General features: G+C 40.4%; 1 long non-coding RNA gene across 1 annotated transcript; it reads left to right on the top strand.

Moving 5' to 3' along the window:
* The first annotated feature begins 1,350 nt into the window (after positions 1–1,350).
* On the top strand, positions 1,351–2,438 carry LOC144991095 (uncharacterized). The gene is made up of 4 exons (XR_013654999.1): positions 1,351–1,394; positions 1,610–1,767; positions 1,834–1,926; positions 2,330–2,438. It is a non-coding gene; the product is annotated as an uncharacterized LOC144991095 (long non-coding RNA).
* Positions 2,439–26,077: the final 23,639 nt, after the last annotated feature.

Here is a 26,077-nt window from a genome sequence, read left to right as displayed (position 1 = left end):
GACCAACTTCGTTTCTAACAATAAAGTAAAAAAAAAAAACGTTGTTTCTACTGAAATGCCTTCCGTTTCTATTGAAATTTTCACATGTGTATGTGAGAGCATTTTGGATAGTGTGTGTGAGAGCATTTTCACATGTGTATGTGAGAGGATTTTCACATGTGTATGTGAGAGCATTTTCAGTAGTGTGTGTGAGAGCATTTGTCATGTGTATGTGAGAGCATTTTCAGTAGTGTGTGTGAGAGCATTTTCAGTAGTGTGTGTGAGAGCATTTTCAGTAGTGTGTGTGAGAGCATTTTCAGTAGTGTGTGTGAGAGCATTTCACATGTGTATGTGAGAGCATTTTCAGTAGTGTGTGTGAGAGCATTTCACATGTGTATGTGAGAGCATTTTCACATGTGTATGTGAGAGCATTTTCAGTAGTGTGTGTGAGAGCATTTTCAGTAGCGTGTGTGAGAGCATTTTCAGTAGTGTGTGTGAGAGCATTTCACATGTGTATGTGAGAGATTTCACATGTGTATGTGAATGAATACATTTTCAGCTGTATATATACAAGCATTTCACTAGTGTGTGTGAGAGATTTCACATGTGTTTATGAATGCTAATTCTGAATAATGTCCTACACGGCACCTCATAGTTTTCGAAGCTTGCATTGGTTTGAGTTTTCCCCAAGAATTTTAAGCTTTTACACTTTCTGCTGCAAATTCAACTTTAGCTGCTGTGCAGTTAAGCTAGTGCAGTTAAGCCAACATTTAGCACTAACAGTGAGGCTCTCATGCTGTATATTTTTTGCGACTGGTGAATTTACTTTAATGGGGAGTACAAATCGATGCAACACTGCTATCAAACGCTGTTTGTGGTGTATTTGCTGTCGAATGTTATTTACTACAGGAAAACACCTATGCGCCGTGTTACGTTATGTTAAACCGGATATTTTATTGAATTTAATAGGGACAACTGCTCTCCCCGAACCGACCGTTCACGCATGCGTGAATATTACGTCACTTGACAGAGTATGTTGTCGGAGGTTAATAATAATAAACCTATTAAACTTTTTATAATGATTGAACAAAAAAAGAGTTTATGGGATTCGGCAGCAGGATCCTTAACACTCAACACAGACACATTTTTAATGTCAAAAGCGGCTGCAGGAGCCTGTGACATCTCCTTAGGATAATATGTGCTCACTTCCCAGTTTTTCCCTGTTGTCAACATTCAAAAAATAAAAATAATCAGAGAGAATGACTCCAAGCTGTGTGGCTGTCATTATCGTGTATGATCATTGAGATTTTCACTGTCTGTAATCATCTGTAATGACTATTTTTATTTATTTTTTCATAAAGACACTCTTCAGTTTCTGCTCTGCATCCTGTCTGGAAGCCTTTGACTAACTTTTGGTAATTTTTTTTTTTTTTGTACAACCTATGCAATTGTGATGAAGGCCCAATCATAACATTGCCCTCCCTACACCCTAAACACCTGTTTGTTTTCCGCAGTTACTCATCGACGTGGAAATGTAAAGACTGTGCCCATACTTATTCAAGACGATCTGAACTCCTAAAACATTACAAACTGGACCATCATCATCCATGTTCTCTGATTTTATTTTCAGATAAATGCAGACTTCTTGAGAGTTACAACAATTACTTTGGAGGCAAAGTTTTTTGCACAGTTGGACAAACACTCCACCAAACTTCTAGAGGTCATCAGGAGCAATGGAGGGCGTGTGAAAGAGCAGACCACCAACATCTTAGAAGTTCTGGATGAAGGGTCTGTATGACATGAGTAGTTGTGTGGTTAAGTGAACTTTTAACTAATGACGAGCTTTCTTTTCAGATTGTTGACATTACCATCAGAGGAGAAGCCATCCTAAAATCTCTGATGATCTACTTGGGTGAATCTTTTGAGCACCTCATTAAAGAACACCAGGTAAGGCTATCCACCTCTCAACTATGACACTCTTTTATGATGTAGGAAATGGAACATGGCACTGTATGGGTTAAGATCACTGCCAACAAGAAACATATTCATAAAAATAAAGTTGTGCACAAATACTAAGACTTTGTGCACAACTTTGCCAAAAAAATGATTACAACATTTAGTTTGCATTTGACATTTCTGTTTTAAATTTTCTTTGCTTTGAATACAACTTTTGCTTAACGTTAACAGTCAAAAATATGTTATGGGGTCACAGGCATATGTATCTAATCCCGAAACATTGATAAAGCAAAGTGAGCATACACATTGAGGCTTATTTATTTAACTAAAACAAAATTATACCTTTTAGAGCAACGCGCCAGTTGTCATATGTTAATTTTTTTTATGTCTGCAGAACGGTCTGGACAGTGATGCTCCGCAGATTGAAACCATGGCGATCTTTTTCACTGGGAGAGAGGATCTTCTCCGTCCACCAACAGACATCAAGATAGTGATGGATGGAAAACGGGTTCTGAATGAAGTGCCCTATATTTCAACCGCCTTTCTCATGTTCTTGGAACTGACATATTCACTCAACCTAAAAAAGTGTCGCCAAAAGTTTTCAGACTGAACAGCCAGCTTTAAGTTAGTGTCAATTAATGTTTTTTTTTTCCCTCACTTAAGTGTATTGGTATTGGGAAACAGTTTTGATGTTTATACATCTTAAAGATGTCATGTTTGTAAATTTGGATGTGGATATGTTCATGGAACCATAAATATTGTTTACATGAAGAAATGTGTTCTGAGTCTGTGTACATCAATATATAATTCTAAAGCTTAATTCAGTTAATTAGATTGTGAACCTGACATTTTTATCTGAGACAACTTTAAAAAGTAAATTGCTCAAAGATTAAAAAATGGATTATATCAAGTCGTTTTTTTCAGGTTAGATAAAGTAGAACATTTCCATTGAGTAAAAAACAGAACTTATTTATTTTGATTTAGAGAAACTCAAAATAATTGCTTTTCTTCACCTCACAGAATCAGTTTAACCGAAATGAAAAAAAATAGGTTAGGCTAAATTATTCATTTACATTGATACAATGCAAATATATTAGGTGTGACAGATTACTTCAATTTTTTTAAGTTAAACCACTGTTATATTTTTTTCAGTGTATGACAGAAAAGCATTGAGAAACAAAGGCCGCCTTTACACTGCAGGTCTAGATACCCATATCCGATTTTCTGACTATATCCGATTATTTTGAAGACCCGCTTACATCATCTTTTAAAACTGACCCGTATCCGATATTTGCATTTACACTATACAATGCTGACACCATCAAACGTAGACGTTATAACCCGGAAACGGAAGTAAAACAACGGATTTCCTTTTCCGGGTCAGAACGTCTCCAATAGATACTGACAATAACAATGGATGCCGATGCAAATAGAACCATACAGTGTCTTGCTTTCCATACCATTTTGAACAGTCGCCAAAGATATCTGCAAATCATTGATCTTGTGCGGCGTCGGAGAAAAAAGAGGAGAGCCCTCGTTGCAGCGTGGGCGAATTTAGCGATGATCGCTGCAACTTCTGTTCAAAGGGAGGTTTGGATGCATCAACGGACTCAAGACTGGTGGGATCGCGTTGTTGGAACCTGGGATCAGGAACTGTGGGTCGGCAACTTTCGTATGCGACAAGAAACCTTTGAGATGTTGTCTGTGCGGTTGTCACCAATGCTCTCTTACGAGGATACGACATTTCGCCAGGCAATCCCAGTGCAGAAGCGTGTTGGAGTTGGACTATGGTGGCTCGCGACAGTAGCGGGTTATCGAACACTGGCACATCTGTTTGGTATAAGTGATGCATCAGTGTGCCTAATAGTCCGGGAGTTTTGCCATGCCGTACGACATGAGATGATGCGTGAGTACATCAAGCTGCCAGAAGGTGAGGAGCTCCAAACCGTACTCCTAGGATTTAAGAATCGATGGGGCTTCCCTCAGTGTGCTGGGGCTATTGACGGGAGTCATATTCCAGTCATCGCTCCCCATGAGAACCATGCAGATTACTTTAATCGCAAGGGATGGCATTCTGTGATCTTGCAAGCAGTTGTGGACCACAAATACTGGTGAGTACATATATAATGCATATTGATTTTCTTTCCTTGTTGTTGCTATGCCTTTTGCCATGTTATTCTGTTATTATGTGTTGTTTTCCATTTGTATCTGTCACTGTCTTCACTCAGATATTGTGTATTTCTCTTTTTTAATCTACAATTAATACCTCCACCAGAATAGTTTCAAAAATATCAACATCGGATGGCCAGGAAGTGTTCACGACTCCAGGGTTCTTCGTAATTCTGAGATGTACGAGAAGGCAGAAAGCGGAGTCCTCTTTCCAAACGTGAGTTGTGTTTCTCTTTAACTCTAATTCATTCTTCATTGTGTGCAAAGCATACATAGTATAGAAAGTTATCTCCATACACATCACTTAACTATCCCCGCTTTATCTACAAACATATGTATTAATTAGTGCTGAAGGTTATTGTCATGAAATATGGATCAATGATATAGACGCACAATAATGTAACTACAAACATTCACCTTGATTTGCACAGTAATGTCATTATCACAGAATCTCTCTTCAGCAAATGTAATTTGTTTTTTCCATGATCACAGACCACTGAGGAGATCCAGGGCACACAAGTGCCTATCATGCTGTTGGGGGATCCAGCCTACCCACTTCGGTCCTGGCTAATGAAGGGGTACCCGGAAACTGGGAATCTGAATGAACAGCAGCGTCAATTTAACAACAGACTAAGCGGGGCCAGAATGATGGCGGAGTGTGCATTTGGAAGACTGAAAGGTCGTTGGAGGTGCCTGTCAAAACGTCTTGATGTGGACATATCACTGGTCCCCACAGTTATCTCTGCATGCTGCACCCTGCATAACATCTGTGAGAAACACAATGAAGCCTACAGTGAAGATCCTAGTGCAGCTGGACTTCCTGATGTACCACCAGGTGATGTTGACCCATTGGGCATTGGAGACATCCATATCCAGCCCCTGAAAATCAGGGAGGCACTGACCCAATATTTTGCTCAGGAATAAATGTAAACAATTTAATAAAAGATAAAAAGACATTCCTAATGCTGTACTGGTTTTTATTTCACTGTTGTTCAAATAAAAGTAACATTTTCCAGTCTGTGCATATATTAAACATTTTACTCACATAGCAATAAGAATAACAATGCTCTTCCAAAAAATAAATACATTAGGACTATAATTCAGTCTGTACTTTACATTCTGTAAACAACGTATAACATAATCCAGAATAATCAAAAACTAGAAAATAAGTACAAGATGACTTCAAAACAACTAGTCATCCTCTGAAGGCAGGAGTGATGTAAATTTCAACTCCGGTAACTTTGGATTGGGGGAACTGACAGGCTTAGAGCTGATGCGGCCCTGTTGAGAGGGTGGAGGTTGAAGGGTGGTCAAGATATTTGGAGGTGGCATTACAGGAGGTAGGAGTGGTGAATGATTATCTGAAATGAATGGAGGGTGGGAATAGTGAGAGGGACCAGCAGAAACACAATCCTGGTAAAAGGGGGGACCATCATTTTGGGTCAAACGTGGGCGTGTGTGATCCTGAGTAAAGGGACCTGGGTGTGAAAAAGTCTGACTGAACCTATGTGGGTGAACCTGATCTGAGAAATAGCTTGAACCTGTGGCCTGGCCTGGGTGAGGTGGTGGCTGGTACGATTGTCTTCCTGCAAGAAATTGTGTGAACATTGTCATCATCTTCATTTCGTGGGCGTGCTGGGCCGCTTGCAGTTTCAGCTGTAGCTCTGTGTCATCTGCCTGAGACAGGGCTTCTTTGATTGTCTTAGAAAAAACATCCATTGTGGATTCTAGCTTATTCTTACGCTTTCGACGTGTGGTAGGTGCACCTGTAAAATGACAAATGTTTTACATAATGTGCTATTTGTTTGTAGAGTGCTTTATCAATTACTACATTATGAGTGTTGCCCAATAACATTATAGCTGTATTGCTGTAATATAGATTTTTATGTAAATAAAATAAGTACATCACACTGTGAATGAAAATGAAATGACCTACTTGTAAAAGACAAATATTGGAATTACGGTTATACAAATGATTATTTATTATACCTGGTGTACTACGGTCCGGAGGTGTTGGTGTTGAGGCTCTTGTAGGTCCTTCTGTGGTGCACATGCTGGTTGTGGCTCTCTCATATGAAGAACTGGTCTCACTTGAGGTGGCCTGTGGCGTGTCAGGGGGGTCATCTGTTTGAACAATGATGACATTTAAAATTACAAAAAGGGGCTGATGTGAACTCAATATATCAGAGATTACTCTTAATAAGTATGACTGATCACATTTGTCATGAGTCTATGATAATAAAAATAGAAATGGAATATACAAAACGAAAGTAATAGCCTATAGTTTATTATATAATATTGAAGCATTCTTCGAACTATAAGTACCTGTTAACTATCAATCATACTTTGTTATGAATGATGGTAGCTGTAATATTTTAATCGCTTAAATATTCTTCTAATCTGTCCAATACTGAGACAACTTTAAATTGCTGGACTATTATAAATGCAATGGAATAACATTAACAACATAAACGAAGATTTAAAATAAATCCCGTTTGCCCTTACCTGTACTGTTACTGTTCTCACACTCCGGCTGTTCACAGTCCAGCGATGACGGCACATCGTCATCATCTCTGAGGGAATCCAGTAATTCGGGTGGTCGGCAACTTGGCCTGTCACCCAAAATGCCTTCCATTTGATCATAGAATGGGAATGTTGCACGGCTATTTCCACTCTTATTATTGTGGTCTTTTACCGATTTGTATTTGGATTTCAAGCTTTTGATCTTACGCTGGCACTGTAGCCACGAGCGCTTAAACCCGTGCTTCCCCATATCTCTTGAAATGTCTTCATACAAGGATTTGTTTCGATAACATCCCTGCAATTTCGCCTGCACTGTCTCGTCGCCCCACAGACTTAAGAGGCATGACACCTCCGCATTGCTCCACTGTGTGTAGCCTTCGTCCTCCATCGCTCTTGTAATTACTCATGTGGTCATGTGAGATGACGTCACTCACTGACGTAAGACTCGCATTTTCCGGGGAATATCCGATATGTCTGCTTACATGGCACACGCAAATGCACGTATCCGATTTGTTTCCGATTTATTTCCACATATGAGAGAGGCCTGTATCCGATCTGAGAAAAACAGAATCCACGCGCTTTTGTCCTGCTTACACATTCACCGATCATATCCGATCTGTGCCAAATGAGCGGAAAATATCGGAATTGGGTCACTTGAACAATGCAGTGTAAAGGCGGCTAAAAAGGTGGCAAAACAGAGCAGATGACCTGACCCTGAAGAACAGAAAACCAGACACTTGTATACACTGAGGTTAATTGACAGAAATGAAAACAGCTGTGGATGATCAACGTAAACCCGAAGTGACTGATAGGGGGACATCTCAACACATGACCAAAATCAAGAACACAACTGAAAAAAACAAACTGAAGCACAGACCAAAGAAAACTGACTTTCTCAGTGGAAAAGATTATGGAATCCAGTATGTTCCCTTGTTATATTGTAGTTTAAGTTTTGTGGTCTTGTTATTTCGCAGAATCTTTTTAAATGCAATTCTACATGTTTTTTTTTAACAGCACATTGTTCTGGGTCCTGATATGTCGTTGAGCTTGTCAGACAATCTCCATCTCTAACCCTAACCCTGCCTCAAGTGGAAGACAAAGGTTCTTACAAAAAAAAACCTTAGTATTCAGCTTTTTATTTCTCTGAATGACATGTGTACCAAAAGAAACGCAAATAATTATCTATAAGACATTTCAAAAGAAAAAGTCATACTTCTGGGAGTGCCTCTGTCTGCAGGGATGAGGGTCCCTGAGGCAAAGGTACACCACATTGGATAAAAGGCGAAAAAATCCCCCAAATTCTCTCAGTAAATGCCACAAAGTAATTAATCTCCAGCAGGGCTTGGCCCTACTCTTTGACATGATTAACAAAGAGGTTGTGTTTTAGGAAAAAGGTGTCTGACTACATCCTCACCCAGCCCCCCAGGCCTGCTCCATCATGTCTGCTCCTCCTTTTGATGTTTTCTCTTTCTTTCCCTTGTCATTCCTTTTTTCTCACTTTTTTACCTGCTTTATTTTTACTTTATTCATCTGTCTTTAGGGTCTCCAGCATGGAAAAATGAATACCATTCAGTGAATTGTGAGCTTGATGAGTAAAATCTGATTGTAAGAAGATATGCTCATGTGATGTTCCGTGTGCTGCCCTAAGGCCTGACCTACTTTTCTCTACCATTTTTTTTTTTCATCGAGATGTGCTTTTTCGTGAGAATTTCTCAACATCAAAGCTGAAGACACTAACTCTCGAGGGCAATACACACAGTTTGTTAGGCAAATCATTAGAAATATGCAATACATGTTTAAACTGCTGCAGATGAAATCCAGGTCTACTAATTGTGATACACAGGAACTCCAAATTTCACGGGAAACCAAGTGACAGATAACTCAGAGCTAGAATATTTGAAAAGCCTGATAGGAATTTAATTCTTGGGGATATCCAACAGAAAGAAATAAAACAAAATGCAGAATTATTTTCAAAAGCTTGTTTTTTGTCCACATTTTATTAGATAAAACTAGATTTTGATTTAATTCTTACAACACTAACAAAAAGATTTATTATTTATTTAAATTAGATACAGTAACATGTTACCGGATCCTCTTACAAGAGAAGAAAAGGTCTTTAAAAATCAGAAAATGTGATTTTCTGGATTTCTTTTTCTCATTTTGTTTCACATAGTTAAAGTATAACTATGATGAATATTACAGGCCTCTCATCTTTATAAGTGGGAGAACTCTGTGGTTGACTAAATACTTTTTTGCCCCACTGTATATAATGTTATTCTTAAGCCTTTTATATTAAACCATTACATGTGTATGATTTTGGCACACAAAAGATCTTTTTTTCAATATTAGTTATTTTTGCTAAATATTTTCCAACCTGGAAGTAAGACGATTCGATCTCTGAGGCATCAATCTAGAGCCGGCCTCAGCAGTGTGTCTGAGTTTCACCCACAAAAACTAGATAAAAATAGATATGAATATTGTGCATACAAAATGAAAGTGTTTTTGCGGATGGACGATAGCTCCGCGGAGAAAGTAGCTGTGTTTGTTAGTCTGGGGGTGCTGGCAGTGGAAGGGGATGGTTTCTCAGTTATGTAGCCCTTGTGCTATCCTAGGCACTTTAACATTGGGAGTTGGGTCATCTAGACCCACTAGACAGTGCGCTGAATCCTTTTTCTTCAATGATTTGTGAACCTCACTTGAGTCCATGGATTACATGAAATCTTTCCACCTTTATCCACCTTTGTCATGGTAGGGAGAACAGATCAATGCAAGGGTGGGGTCATCTAAGATAGCACAAGGGCTACAGTACGCTGGCTTATGAGAACCCGCTCGTTTTCATGGATTGGGAGGGGCTGGTGCTCAGAGTGCAGGTTTTTAGAGAAATACTCAGAAATGCATGAACAGATCAAAATACCGCTTTGGGATTTCTTTTCATGTGGAATGAACATTATAAAACACTTAAAAGCTCAAATAATTGATTCAAAATGTCCCCCTTAACAACTGTGGCATCAACAGTTATAATGTGAACTGTAATAAAAAGAAATACAAAAACATTTCTGATATATCATAGATTTTGTTTAATTTGCAAACAGCAGGCCAAATGGTTTTTTAAAAAATATTTTGGCATTAACTAAAGAACGTGCTTTCATAACATTATTATACGAAGAAAATAAGTTAAAGTTGATATAATAATGCAACTAGATTTTGTTTGAAAAAATAAGTGTATGCTATAGCTTCTTCATTTTCTGTTACATTATGAGACAGGGCCTCAGTAACCTAATGTATGAGTGAAATCCGTGATGGTTCTTTGAATCGCATGTAAAACTAAATTTTTTTACTTATTTGTTAGTTTGTTAATCATAGTGATATACATTTTCCACAATTAGACAGCGTCATTATTCATTTTTTTCAGCCCTAGTAAATCAATGATGAGCTTTAGAATACTCTTTAAAACTTGTTCACATTTCATATTGAAATTTAGCAGAAACAGAAAGAAAGTCTGGGTATAATCTGAACCAGCTTGATTATTATTTAACAAACTGAATTTATAATTTCATATATGTCAGCCACTGCAATGCCAAATACATGAACCAAAAAAAAAAAGAGCAGTCATAAATGTGTGCAACAGCTCGCAGATCAGCTTCAAACTTTTCTTTTCCTGCTCACGGACGTGCTCACATTCCATCCACATACAGGTTCCACCTGTCATCTCACCAGCAACAGTTTCAAAACGCAGGATTGTACCTACAACGTTATGCATTTCACCATAGCAAACTTTGTTTCCTTTTTTTCCTAAGGTGCGCATGCATTTGAATCGTCCATTCATGACGGCTGACACAGAAAAGTGGCAGTATTCATAGAGGTGGGCGGGGTTACAGTAACAGCGCTGCGTGAATGGACCCTTTCCTTATGACGCCAACTGTGGCACGCGTGCCCCAGGTTACCAACCCCTGGTATAGGCTCTTTAAGAATAGCATGGTATAGGCCCTTTAAAGTAGATGACAGCCCGGACCATGGACAGGTTGAACAAGTCAGTCAAGACCCCCAGTTGAGTGCTCATCTGGGAATAGCATCAGGCCCTGCTGTTTTCTGAATGTTGATCTTAACACTGTGCTAACATCAGAGGTACATTAATTTAGCTCGTTGAAAAAAGAGATGTTAGAGAATAAGGTAAAACAGGAAAGCATCTTTTTTTGCTTTCGTGTTAGTGAATTCCCCAGAAAACACTAAGGAATGTGTTGTCATCTGAGCAAACATATAAAAACAGAAAAAATTAGTAATTGTTTTTCTTCATATTCTTCAGGCACAAAAACACAATTTTTGTTATACAATTGCTTAGGGTCATAGACATTTCCAAATTACAACCCAAAAAAAACATGTTAATCAACAAACGTGTCCGATACATCTGCAAATGCAAGACAAACGCATCAAGACAGAAAAAGAAAATATGAACTGCAGGTGGGCCACTGGTGATCCTGTCTGTGCTGTATTAACTGGAGCTGCATCTGTGTTTACAACACTGCCTGGGAAACTGTATACACTAAATACACACACTGAACTGTAACCAAAACATCTGAATTAGAAAATATGGTATAAATGTGTTCTGTATTAAAGACGAAAAATGTGTAAGAATGCAGACATTATTATTAACTGTTTAACAAGGCTTTCCTATATGGATGTATTAGAAAACAATTCTGTGTGCATTGTTGTTTTTCTAACTACGTGAGCAAGGAGCAAAGAAATCTTATGTCTCTCTACTTTAGCATAAGTGTTAGTGGACTAACACAGTAAATTTAAAAGTGGTCAGTTTTGGTTTGAAAAAACAAACAAACAGATACTTGAACTCTTTTACAGGGACTCCAACACAAATTAACTGTTAGTAATTTAAGACTTAGGTGTTCTCCTCCTGAACTACTTTGACAATTTAAAGTTTACTGAAGTGTTTACTAATAAATAAATCTAATTGAACTAAATAGTTGATACTACAAGTTTGAGTAAATTGGAAAAAACTGTGTAAATTCCTGCATTTCTTATTTGATTGTGTGAATCATGATACTGGGATCTTCTTGACAACAGGGGTGTTATACCATTTTTGTTCCAATTTTGCCTCATCTCCTATTTTATTTATAAGACCTCTTTAGATGTTGCAATTTGTTTTGCCTTAGTCACATGCTGAAAAACTGTAAGTTTTTGGATTATCTAGGGCCGTGGAGGATTGTAGATTAGAACAGCTGCATCTTAGGAACAGATATGCCTAGCAGTTTCGTTGAGAATTTTAGACCTATCTGAAGTGACACCCCCAAAATGGAATGTACAACTGTCATGTGGGTGAAGTATTGGTTTAAGCTAATGTAAGTTGCTGGCAGATATGATGCACAGATGATGCTGTCCTATGGTGCCTTAAACCTAGGGATGGGTATCGTTAAGGTTTTAACAGTACTAATACTCTTATTAATACTGCTTATCGATCCGGTATTTTAACCATACACTTATAGATACTTTTTGTGGACAAAAAATACATGAATATATAACAAATTAAAAACATAAAGTGTTTTATTGCCTCATTATGGAACAACATTGTTTTTTCAACAAAACATTTTACTTTATATATGTTACAATACAAACCTGGAGTGCACGTGGGTGTGCTAGACCAGCGGTCGGTAACCTGAACCTCTCAAAGAAACATTTGGATCAATTTCCCACTGAGATAAAAGCACAGGGAGCCGCAACACTAGATTTGTTTGAAAAATTTTTTTGCAGATAGTGACAGTTCATTTGGCAATTTTATTGATTTAAAATGCTTCCATGATATTTATTTAATGAATTTAATTATTTTTTTTCTTTATGAGCGCAATGTTTCCTTTGATCTTTTGTCCATTTTCCACAACCTTGAATAGATTTTTCCGTCTGTCAAACACCCAGAGTTAAGATGAGTGAAATGATGTAAACAAATTCACTTTGCCTCCTATCTATTTTTTTTCTTTAAATCCAGTAAACCCAAGAAATTATATAAATTCCATGGATGACAACTATTATTAGTTATTAATTATTATTAATTATCAGGAAACAGCTGTTAAATCTAGCAACAGGGGTTGCAAGCCAGTTACTTCTGTGCCGGTCCCAAGCCCGGATAAATAGAGAGGGTTGCGTCAGGAAGGGCATCTGGCGTAAAAATAGCCAAAATAACCATGCGAAACATCCACAACACTTTAGACATACCGGATCGGTCGAGGCCCGGGTTAACAACGACTGCCACCGATGCTGTTAACCTACAGGGTGTCGGTGGAAATTTGACTACAGTTGGTCGAAGAAAGAGGGGAGGCAGAAGGGTCCGTGGCCAGAGAGAGAAGGAAAAAGGCAGGAACATAGGTTTGAGAATAGGGACTCTTAACGTTGGCACAATGACAGGGAAAGGCAGAGAGCTGGCAGACATGATGGAGATAAGGAAGGTAGATGTACTGTGTGTGCAGGAGACAAGGCGGAAGGGCAGCAAGGCACGTAGTATTGGAGGAGGATACAAACTGTTCCATCATGGTGTTGATAGGAAGAGAAACGGGGTAGGAGTGATTCTGAAGGGGGAGGTTGTAAACAGTGTTCTAGAGGTGATAAGAGTCTCAGACAGGATGATGAGCCTAAAGTTAGAAATTGAAGGGGTGATGGTGAATGTAGTCAGTGGGTATGCGCCACAGGTTGGCTGTGAGTTAGAAGTGAAGGAGAGATTCTGGAGTGAGTTGGATGAGGTCATAGAGAGTATCCCCAGAGGAGAGAGAGTTGTTATTGGAGCAGACTTTAATGGGGATGTTGGTGAGGGCAACAGAGGTGAAGAGGAGGTGATGGGCAGGTTTGGTGTGAAGGAAAGGAATCTGGAGGGACAGATGGTGGTGGACTTTGTGAAGAGGATGGAAATGGCTGTAGTCAACACTTCCAGAAGAGAGAGGAACATAGAGTGACATACAGAAGTGGAGGTAGGAGTACTCAGGTGGACTACATCCTATGTAGACAAAGTCATTTGAGAGAGGTTAATGACTGCAAAGTGGTGGTAGGAGAGAGTGTAGCCAGCACCGCATGGTGGTGTGTAAGATGACTCTGGAGGTCAGGAAGAAGAAGAGAGGGAAAACAGAAAAAAAGACCAAGTGGTGAAGGCTACAGAATGAAGAAACTTGTGAGGAATTTATGCAGAAGTTGAGACAGGTCCTGTGTGGTCAGGATGAGCTTCCAGATGACTGGGAAACTACAGCAGAGATTATCATGGAAACAGGTGGGAAGGTGCTAGGTGTGTCATCTGGAAAGAGGAAAGATGGTAAAGACACTTGGTGGTGGAATGAGGAAGTACAGGAATGTGTCCAGAGAAAGAGGTTGGCTAAAAGGAAGTGGGATGTAGAAAGGACTGAGGAAGGTAGACAGGAGTACAAGGAAGCGCAGCATAGAGTGAAGAAAGAGGTGGCAAAGGCCAAACAGAAAGCTTACGATGAGCTATATGACAGTTTAGACACAAAGGAAGGAGAGAAGGACTTGTACAGGCTAGCCAGTAGGGGTGTGCCAAAATATCGATATGGTAATATATCGCGATATTTATCCCGCGATTGATTCTAGAGACGTCTTCGTCAAGTATCGACCTTTTATTTACGTTAAAAGACCCTGTAAAACGTTATATTAACCATCCTTTAGTAAGACAATTCTTCGGAGGGTCGATAGGGGGCGCTCGTTGCAAGATTGGCAGACGAAGAAGAACACACATTCAAACAAAGATGGCGGGGGGTAAAACAATGAGAAGCGAAAGCAGCAACTTAAAAGACGCGCCGGCAGCATGGAAGCTGCATCAACGGAGTTGTGTGAGAAAAACCGTGGCTGTTGCTGGCCTGAAGCCGACACAGCCCAGCGCGGATACTGACGAAGACGAAGCTACCGCCGTCTTCTGCGAGACAGAGCACCGGCAATAACAAACTGAAAAACAAAACGGGAGGTGGAGAATGAGGGATTTCGGTTTTTATTGAATGCATTAGAGCCACGCTTTGACATTCCCTCTCGGAAATACTGAAAAAAGAATCCCTGCACTGTACGCCCAGACCAGAGCTATGGTTGAGATGGAAACGGAAGAAAGAGTGGCATCCCTGCTCTACCCCTTTCTTCTCCTCTGCGGTAGACGAGCAGCTTGACGCTAAAAAGCCTGTGGTTCTCAAGAAAAACATGAACATTTAAACATACATCGCATGCAGCTTTCCCCAGACGTTTTTTTTTCACAAAGATGTTTATTTTTAGATGCACTTTAAGTTCTTCATGTATTTTATCCCTGGTCATTTATTTTGAAAGCAGTTTATGTCTTAAATAACTTAAAGGAAAGTTCTTAGCTACTTGATTTTTATTTTTCTGGGAGAATTTTATTTTTGTTTACACCACATTTGCAATAAATGGTGTCACTTATTTTTAACAAAGACAATATAATTTGTTCACAGAATTAACATCTGATTAATAGCTATTTCTTTTAAATTAAGCAATGGCTATGCTTTTGTTTTTCAAAAGTTAATAACAATGTGCCTGGCATCTACTTGACTTATTCATTTTTTATCCTGTTTACAGCTATTTTGTACTAAATAATGGCTGCTGTTCATGCTCGCTGTCGTTTAAACCAAATTTTACAGATATATTTCCAAATGAAAATTGTCATTGTTTGTCAAAGACAGAGTATTACTGATTTCAGCAATGTTACACAAAAGTCTGTTATTCATTACACCAAATAGGACACAAGTTGTTCATTAGGGCCCGAGCACGGAGTGCAAGGACCCTATTGTATCTGTTAGAGTTATTAGGGCCCGAGCACGGAGTGCAAGGACCCTATTGTATCTGTTAGGTTTATTATTAGGGCCCGAGCACGGAGTGCAAGGACCCTATTGTATCTGTTAGGTTTATTATTAGGGCCCGAGCACGGAGTGCAAGGACCCTATTGTATCTGTTAGGTTTATTAGGGCCCGAGCACGGAGTGCAAGGACCCTATTGTATCTGTTAGAGTTATTATTAGGGCCCGAGCACGGAGTGCAAGGACCCTATTGTATCTGTAAGAGTTATTAGGGCCCGAGCACGGAGTGCAAGGACCCTATTGTATCTGTTAGGTTTATTATTATTATTATTAGGGCCCGAGCACGGAGTGCAAGGACCCTATTGTAATTCGAATGTTTATTATTATTATTATTATTATTATTATTATTATTATTCTACCGGAAGAGTCGCCTTTTTGAGGCCTTTAACATACCCCAAAACTCACCAAATTTAGCACACACATCAGGAGTCGCGAAAAATTTCGTATTTTATAGGAGATTGGCATGGGCGCAGAAAAACGGCTTGATAGCGCCACCTACAGTGACTTTTGTCCCGACGCCCCGCATACGCTTTAACGTACAAGCTTGATTTTTACAGGGCATGTTCTTCAGATGGAGACCTACAAAAAAGTCTGAAAGGACCCACCTGTCACTCGCACAGGAAGTCTGATATATTGAGGTCAATATGTCATTTTTGCTTCATTTTGGACATTTGCAGGCCTCGCTCTAGAGCGAACTCCTCCTAGAGATTTATGAATAATGACTCCAAACTTTGGTTTTGTAAACTAAACACATGTCCGATGTTAAATTGCGAAGCTTTTACGTTTTTACGGTTGTTTGTGACCGTGGCGGCGCGTCGAAAATGGAGGTCATTTTGAAAACACGCCATGAAAAGAAAAATGGCCATTACTCAGCCATGCAAAATCCAATATGATCCAAAGTTGATATGCATGATTGTAGTCTGACTTTGAACACATCTGCAGTGGAAGAATCTGGAATAGGTGTAGCGCCACCTGCTGGTAAAAGGAAATGACATGTTTTACTTGGAGCATCACTGCTCCAAGTAGGATGAGCCGACACACCTCAAAATGATGTCCACCTGTTGAAAAGCCATTGATGTTTACTCTGATAAAAAGCCATAACTTTCAATGCGGGGGTGTGGTCGTGACAGAGCGGCGAAGTTGGGCGTCTCGCCATGCACACAAAAGTTGCTCTCACGTGCACATTCCTTGTCCAATCTCACTGAAATTCAATAGAGGTGATGAGGCTTCCATTCTGAACCCATGGATATGACAATCTTGGACGAGCTCCATAGCGCCACCTAGATATTGACAAATACATTTTATGTCACATTCTGAGCTATCTTTTCTCTGTGCTTTGTCCGACATTCATAAAATTACAACAGGAGATACTCATAAGGGTTTTCTCTCATCGTCTAAAGTTTCATGGGTGTACACCTGACGGTGCCTGCGCAAGCCACCACCAAACAGGAAGTGGTTGATTGCGTTGCAGTCAGATAATTAAAAATTCATAAAAAATCAGCCGTTTGTATCACGAGGCTGAGATTTCAGAATGAGAGGCCTCTTACATATATCCAACTTAGATACACAGCACTTGCATGGGTGAACAAGAAACGGCTCAATAGCGCCACCTACCATGTTTGTTTTTGAGAGCCCCGCCATGTTCTTTAACATACAAGCTTGATATTTACAGGACATGTTCATCAGATGGAAACCTACAAAAAAGTCTCTTGGGACCAAGCTGTCAGTCGCACAGGAAGTCTGCTATATTGATGTCAATATGTCAGTTTTGCTCTATTTTGGTCCTTTGCAGGCCTCGTTCTGGAACGAACTCCTCCTAGAGATTTTTGAACAATGACTCCAAACTTTGGTTTTGTAAACTAAACACATGTCCGATCTTAAATTGCGAAGCTTTTAAGTTTTTACGGTTGTTTGTGACCGTGGCGGCGCGTCAAAATTTGAGGTCGTTTCGAAATCACGCCATGAAAAGAAAAATGGCCATTACTCAGCCATAAATAATCTAATCTGATCCAAATTTGTTGTGCATTATTGTAGTCTGACTTTGAACACATCTGCAGTGGAAAAATCCGAAACAGGTGTAGCGCCACCTGTTGGCAACAGGAAATTACATGTTTTACTTGGAGCATCACTGCTCCAAGTAGGATGAGCAAACACACCTCAAAATGACGTCCACCTGTTGAAAAACCATTGAAGTTTACTCTGATGAAAAACAAATCTTTCAACGCGGGGGTGTGGTCGTGACAGAGCGGCGAAGTTGGGTATCTCGCCATGCACAAATGTTGCTCTCACGTTCACATTCCTTGTCTGATCTCACTGAAATTAAATAGATTTGATGAAACTTCCATTCTGAACCCATGGATATGACAATTTTGGACGAGCTATATATGTTCATAAATGATCATGAAGCATGATCATATAATCAAGCTTCATAGGAAATCAGCCGTTTGTCTCAGGAAGCTGAGATTTCAGAATTAGATGCGTCTTACAAAGCTCCACGTTTGAAAAGCAGCACTATACGTACGAGAAACATTTAACCACCTTAATCACCCTATTGTGCTGAAAGCAAATTTTTGGACATTTTGACTCAAGCAAATATTTTTATCATAACATCTGTTTAGTTTATCAACACCAAAATAAAAAATATTTACATTTATAAAATGAACTGGTCAACTCTAGGATTTTATTTATTCAATCTTACATCCTCAAGCTTTTCATCAGTCTCCCCTGCTGCAGGAGTGGAGTTAGCCCCCCCCCCCCCCCCCCCCCCCGGCTGTGTGCTCACATGTAAATTAGCCAGGAGTGGCAGACAGAAAGTAGAACAGTTAGAAAGCCTAGTTCAACACTAAAATACAGCAATTTCCTTTGTTTTGTTTGTCTTTTATACATCCTTAGCACTAATCATTGCTTTTTTATTCATCCAAAATACAATTAACTTTATATTTTATCTTTTTTTTTTTTCACAAACAAAATATATGAATGTGCTCCAAAACAAAACCCTGTCTCAGTACACTCCTACAGATGTAACATCAGACAGTAAATGTCTCTTTTATGCTTTTTTAATCAATGCTGCAAATTCTTTTCATTTCCTTTCAATACATCCAAAGAAATTAAACTACAACGACAACAAACACAACATATAGCAAATGTCTCTAAGAAGATTGTGTATATACATTATGTACCACCTTTAAACACCAAATAAATAACAAATCTTTCTAATACAATCACAAAAAATGGAACAAAAAATGTAAAACCCAAATTAGAAATTGCAATTTTAAAAAGATACATTTTTCAGCAGCTTTTCAAAATCAATCACATATTTTACTCTTCTGTGGATGAAACAAAGAAGTCCAGAGCAATGTAGCCACTTCTCCAAAGTCTCTGTCACGTTCAGTTTTACACAAAGTCTGTGAAAATCCACCATACATTGGTCACATGTATTCAGAGACCTGCTAAAAGTCCACAATTGTAAAAGCTCTTATATAGACAACTGTTTGTTTGCTTGGAGCTCTAAATATAAAAAAATGCTTTTCTATCACCTAGACACAGATGGAGAACCATATCAACTGGATTAGTAACAGGGAAACATGTTTAGGTTTAAACTTACATCAATAGACAACATGAAGCTGTTCATCACATTTTTGACCTAAACATGTAAACACATCCTTGGCTCTGCGGTTAGGAAATGGTACTTGGGAATCTCTTCATACCAGGAGCCAGCCTGAACATTGGAACATCACCACAGTGCCCATCCAGACTGGGACAGCAACGGGGTCCACTTCACAGCCGTGAGGCTGCTGTGTTTAACTCCAGCTGTCCCAGCAAGGGAGACAACTGCAGCAACATCCACTGACCAAGCTGGAAAGCCCTGGCAGAAAAGATCCCCACAAGAAAAACACTGGCTCAGGCAGGCTGGTCAATAAAAAAATATAGTTTTACCAATGTCTTGCAGCTCGCAGATCAAGTGGTTTAGTTTTCCAGTAATGTCAGTCAAGAATACAAGTTCAGATTCACCATATTCAGCAGATATCTCCACCAATAGCTCCTTAAAAATCCTGTTCTGTTTTGCTTTGCAGCTGAGGTTTTTTATGATTTTCACAATAGGAGTCATTATATGTCCAGAGCCAATCACTTCTGCACATAAGGCCTACTGGTGAAAGAAGCAGCAGTAATGCAGACATTTTGGAAAGTCTTGGTCAGCTTTACAGTGAGTGATGAAACCTGTTTGTCGGTCAATCATAGCAGGAGCCCCGTCTGCAGGTATGGCTACCAGCTTTTCTAATGGTACCTTTTTCTGCACAAAAACTCCTTCACCGTGTTATACATTTCAACTCCTCTTGTAGTTGTCTGTTAGGGCAGATGTGTCAGGAATTCTTCTCTTGTGGAAACCAAAAGCTATGCTGAACTGTTGCCGTCCACAGACTCATCACACTGGACGTTAAACCACCTGCACTTTGTAAGATCCCGGTCCAGCTAATTGGCCAAGTTATCAGACATAGCTGACACTCATCTAGACATTGTAGTGAAAATTGAATGAGTTCTATTGTTCTCATCCTTAGGGACAGTGATAGCAATTATCATCATTGCTTGTTTCTTAATCTGATAAAAACCTTCTTCTACTTGATGAGAAAATGAGCAGGTCTAAACGAGGCTTAGATTTAAAAAAATTTTTCATGCTATATGCAAAAGTCTTTGTCCTTTAAGGCAACAGATTATAGTCCCCCCCCCCCCCCCCCCACAGGCTGCTGTCATATTAACATTAGCTTGGAGCTCCAGAATGGACAAGGAAAAACGACGAGAATGGCTCGAGCAGGGCATTGCTCACGGGGCGGTCGCTCGTGCCAGGCGGTGGCACGTGCTCGGGCCCGCTAAATGCTACTTGTAGCTTTAATTATTATTATTATTATTCTTCCGACTTTTCCGTCGCCTTTTTGAGGCCTTTAACATACCCCAAAACTCACCAAATTTTGTATACACATCAGGAGTCGCGAAAAATTTCATATTTTATAGGAGAACGGCATAGGTAAACAAAAATGGCTCAATAGCGCCACCTGCAAAATTTGTTTTCGCGAGCACCTCCATATGCTTTATAGTACAAACCTGATTTTAACAGGGCATGTTCATCGGATAGAAACCTACAAAAAAGTCTCTTGGGACCAAGCTGTCAGTCGCACAGGAAGTCTGATATTTTGATGACAATATGTCATTTTTGCTGTATTTTGGTCATTTGCAGGCCTCGCTCTAGAACGAACTCCTCCTAGAGATTTGAGAGTAATGACTCCAAACTTTGGTTTTGTAAACTAGACACATGTCCGATGTTAAATTGCAAAGCTTTTAAGTTTTTATGGATGTTTGTGACCATGGCGGCGCGTCAAAATTGGAGGTCGTTTCGAAAACACGCCATGAAAAGAAAAATGGCCATTACTCAGCCATGCATAATCCAATCTGATCCAAAATTGATGTGCATGATTGTAGTCTGACTCTGAACACATCTGCAGTGAAAAAATCTGGAAAAAGTGTAGCGCCACCTGCTGGCAAGAGGAAATGACATGTTTTACTTGGAGCATCACTACTCCGAGTAGGATGAGCCGACACACCTGAAAATGACGTCCACCTGTTGAAAAGCCATTGAAGTTTACTCTGACAAAAAACCATAACTTTCAATGCGGGGGTGTGGTCGTGACAGAGCGGCAAAGTTGGGCATCTCGCTATGCACACAAAAGTTGCTCTCACGTGCACATTCCTTGTCCAATCTCACTGAAATTCAATGGATATGATGAAGCTTCTATTCTGAACCCATGGATATGACAATCTTGGACGAGCTCTATAGCGCCACCTAGTTATTGCATTGGGCACATTCTGCCCTGTATTTTCTCTTTGCTTTGTCCGATGTGCATGAAATTAAAACTGGAGATACTCAGAAGGGTCCTCTCTCATCATGTAAAGTTTCATGGGTGTACACCTGACGGTGCCTGCGTAACAGGAAGTGGTCGATTATGTGCACCCAAATAATAGAAATTTATTATAAATCAGCCGTTTGTCTCAGGAAGCTGAGATTTCAGAATTAGATGCCTTTAATAACCTCCAGCTTTGATATGTAACACTATAGGGTCTACGAGAAACTTCATCACTTGATTTTTTTAATGAAATTTTGGACTGAACAAAGATTTTTAGCATAAATTCTGTTTAGGTTATCAGCACCAAGAATTCAACTTTCATAGGCATTTATGTGCTACTGCTTCCTAAAAAAATTCAGAATGATTGAAGTTACAGGTGACATCTTAGAGAGCATTACATCCAAAAAGGTCCGAAAACGTCTTTTTAGGCAAAACTACAAACACCTATTTTTTTTCATAACTTAATCATCATATATCAACACCATTTATTTTTTTAAATGTAGGGATCTGTGTTTGCTGCCTTCCATATTTTTTTCAGAAGTCCAGGTGAAACAGATGATTTTAAAAAAATCCTGATTCATCCCAAAACCTGTGCTTTTTCCGTCTGGACTCCAAACAAGTGTGTTTTAAAATTACTTATGCTTCAAATATCCACACCAAGTTTCACACGCATATGGCTGAACATGTCTAAATGCTTCTTGAATATTCTTTACAGATATAAAATGAACTGGTCAACTGTAGGATGTCATTTCCTCTTACATGCTTAAGTCTTTTCCTCATGCTGCAGCCTGCTCCTCAATCATCCCTGTTGCTGGAGTCAAATTTCACCCCCCCCCCCCCCCCACACACACACACACACACACCAGCTGCCAGTTCATATGCTAACTAACCCAGCAGTGAGGTGACAAGAGTTTAGACACAAGAGGGAGGGCAGACTGCTTTTTCATTTGTTTTGTATGTCTTTCATAGATTTTTATGAATAATCATTGCTTTTCTAGTCATGTAAAATGCAATTAACCTAATATTTTATCTTTTTTTTTTACAAACAAAACATATGAATGTGCTCCAAAACAAAACCCAACTCTCAGTACAGTTCTACAGATGTAACATAAGACTTAGACAGTAAATGTCTCTTTTATCCTTTTTTAATCAATGCTGCAACTTCTTTTCCTTAATATAAATCCAATGAAATTAAACTACAAAACCAAAAAACACAACCTATAGCAAATTTCTCTAAATAAATTATGTGTATATACAATATGTAGCACTTTTAAACAAAATAATAACAAATCCTTCCAATACAAGCACAGAAAAATGGAACACAAAATTTAAAACCCAAATTTGAAATGGCAATTTTAAAAAGATAATTTTTTCAGCCTGCTAAAAGTGCACAATTGTAAAAGCTCTTTTATATAGACAACTGTTTGGTTGCTTAGAGCTCTAAATATAAAAACAATGCCTTTATGGACGTGGCACGGATGGCATGGATGTTCAGCAGGGTAAACCCCAGGAAAGCGGCGGGACCTGATGGAGTTCCCGGAAAGGTTCTGCGGGCCTGCGCCGATCAACTCTCCCAGGTCTTCACAAAAATCTTCAACCTGTCGCTAGCTCAGGCTTTCATCCCTGCTTGCCTGAAGTCATCCACTATCATCCCGATACCCAAAAAGTCCTCATCCACAGCCTTCCTCACGGACTTCCGCCCAGTTGCACTCACTGCTGTCATCACAAAGTGTCTGGAGCGGCTGCTCCTGGGACACATCAAAGACTCCCTCCCTCCAATCTTCGTCCCCCACCAGTTTGCTTACAAAGCAAACAGATCAACGGATGATGCCATTTCCATCACCCTCCACACTGCGCTGAGCCACCTGGAACACAGAGACACCTACGCCAGGATGCTCTTTGTGGACTATAGCTCAGCCTTTAACACAATCATTCCTGACATTCTGGTCAACAAACTGTCTGAACTAGGACTCCACCCACTCACCTGCTCGTGGATCAAGGACTTCCTGACAAACAGACCACAGACAGTCAAACTTGACCCCCACCTCTCCTCCACCCGGACGCTGAGCACAGGCTCCACACAGGGATGTATGCTGAGTCCTCTGCTGTATACACTGTACACAGCAGACTGCAGACCAGCCCACACCAGCAACACCGTGGTGAAGTTTGCAGACGACACTACTGTGGTGGGGCTGATCTCTGGGGACGACGAGACGGCCTACAGAGACGAAGTCCTGAAACTCTCAAGGTGGTGTCAGGCTAATAACCTCATCCTGAACACCACCAAGACCAAGGAGATCATCCTGGACTTCAGAAAAAACAGAACAGATCCACCCCCACTCTACATCGATGGAAACTGTGTGGAGAGGGTCCACAGCTTCACCCTCCTGGGCACCACCATCTCTGCTGACCTCACAGGGTCTAACAACACCATGACTGTCATCAGGAAGGCCCAGCAACGCCTGCACTTCCTGAGAAAACTTAGGAGGAACGACGTCAGCCAGGAGCTGCTGGTAGCGTTCTACCGCTCAACCATTGAGAGCATTCTGTCCTATGGCATCACAGTGTGGTTTTCCCACTGCACTGAAGCAGAACGGCAGAGTCTCCAGAGAGTGGTAAAGACAGCGCAGAGGATCATCGGCTGCCCCCTCCCCTCACTGAAGGACATTTACCAGTCTCGCTGCCTCAGCAGAGTGACTAGCATCACCACTAACTCCACCCATTCTGCTTTCCCTCTGTTTGAACTGCTGCCCTCTGGAAGGAGGTACAGGTCCATCAGAACCAGGACAAACAGACTAAGAAACAGCTTTTTTCCACAGGCAATTATCATACGGAATGCACATACGTCCACCAACCACACCTCACTCTAATTTTACTACAATGCGTGCAATATCCTGACTGTCTAACCGGGTCACTGTGCAATAACTTGATATTTATTAAGCTGTGCTCACAGCAACTCATGTAATTCCATTCTATTTTATTCACAAATATTTAATATTTAACAGTTTCTGTCCATATTGTTCATTTTTTGTTAAGAGTTGTAAATACAGTATTTCTTTTTCTATTCTATTTTTATTTTTATTTTATGTAACTCCTTCACTCCAAGGCTGCTGCAATTTCATTGTATCCCCATGTACAATGACAATAAACGATTCTGATTCTGATTATATCACTTAGACACAGATGGAGAACCATATCAACTGGATTGGTAACAGCAACAACCACCGACCAAGCCGGCAAGCCCTGGCAGAAAAGATCCCCACAAGAAACACTGCAGGCTGTTCCATAAAAAATATAGTTTTACCATTGCCTTGCAGATCACAGTTGAAGTGGTTTAGTTTTCCTAAAAAAATTCAGAATGATTGAAGTTACAGGTGAACTTTTAGACAACATTTGATCCAAAAAGGTCCGAAAACGTCTTTTTAGGCAAAACTGCAAACACCTATTTTTTTGCATAACTTATCTTTCAAATATCAGCACAAAAAAATTAAAAACGGTAGGGATCTGTGTTTGCTGCCTTCCATATTTTTTTCAGACTTAAAAGTGTAACAGATGATTTATAAAAAATCCTTTTTCATCCAAAAACCTGTGTTAAATCTGTCTAGACTTAGTATTAAAAACTCTCCAAGATGAATGTGCCTGACTCCACCTGCAGGTGGATCACAGACTTCCTGACGGACAGACAGCAGTATGTGAGGCTGGGGAAGCTCGTCTCAGATACTCGGACCACAAGCACCGGATCCCCCCAGGGCTGTGTCCTTTCACCCCTGTTACTCTCCCTGTACAAAAACAGCTGCACAGCTGGTCACCTGTCTGTCAAACTCCTGAAGTTTGCTGACGACACCACACTCATCGGCCTCATCTCTGACGGAGATGAGTCGGCCTACAGGAGTGAAATAGCCAGGCTGGTGTCATAGTGCAGCGCTAACAACCTGGAGCTTAATGCTCTGAAGACAGTGGAGATGACAGTGGACTTCAGGAAGGCCCCAGCCCCCCTCCCCCCTGTCATCCTCTGTGACTCCCCGGTGACCTCTGTGGAGTCCTTCTGCTTCCTGGGAACCATCATCAGCCAGGACCTCAAGTGGGAGCAGAACATCAGCTCCATCACTAAGAAGGTCCAGCAGAGGATGTACTTCCTGAGGCAGCTGAAGAAGTTTCACCTCCCTGAAAAGATGCTGGTAGACTTTTACACCGCCATCATCGAATCCACCCTCACGTCCTCCATCACAGTCTGGTTCGCTGCGGCCACGGCCAGAGACAAGGCCAAGCTGCAACGCGTCATCCACTCAGCAGAGAAGGTGATCGGCTGCCACCTCCCGTCTCTCCAGGAGCTGCACATCTCCAGGACCTGGAGGCGGGCAGCCAGGATTGTAGCCAACCCCTCTCATCCAGGACATAATCTCTTTCGGCCCCTCCCTTCTGGCAAGAGGCTCCGGTCCATCAGGACCAGGACCTCGCGCCACAAGAACAGCTTCTTCCCCACTAGAGTCAGCCTGCTGAACAGAACCCCAACTCCCCCAGGTGACCCCCCCCTCCCCCCCCCGCCCACCAAAGGACTGTCGGTGCCACTTACAGGCCCCACCATCCCAGCCCATCTGTGCTCCCACTTTAATTCACCTTACTCTACTGTATATAGTGTGTTGTTGTTGTTAACTTAATTTTTAACTTATTCTTAATTGCACTATACACCAAGTCAAATTCC

This window comes from Oryzias latipes, chromosome 3, assembly GCF_053564925.1.
Source record: "Oryzias latipes strain Hd-rR chromosome 3, Olatipes_Hd-rR_3.1".
Lineage (NCBI taxonomy): Eukaryota > Metazoa > Chordata > Actinopteri > Beloniformes > Adrianichthyidae > Oryzias > Oryzias latipes.
The sequence above is the reverse complement of the archived record's forward strand: the minus strand, read 5'-3'. Positions and strand labels throughout refer to the sequence as shown.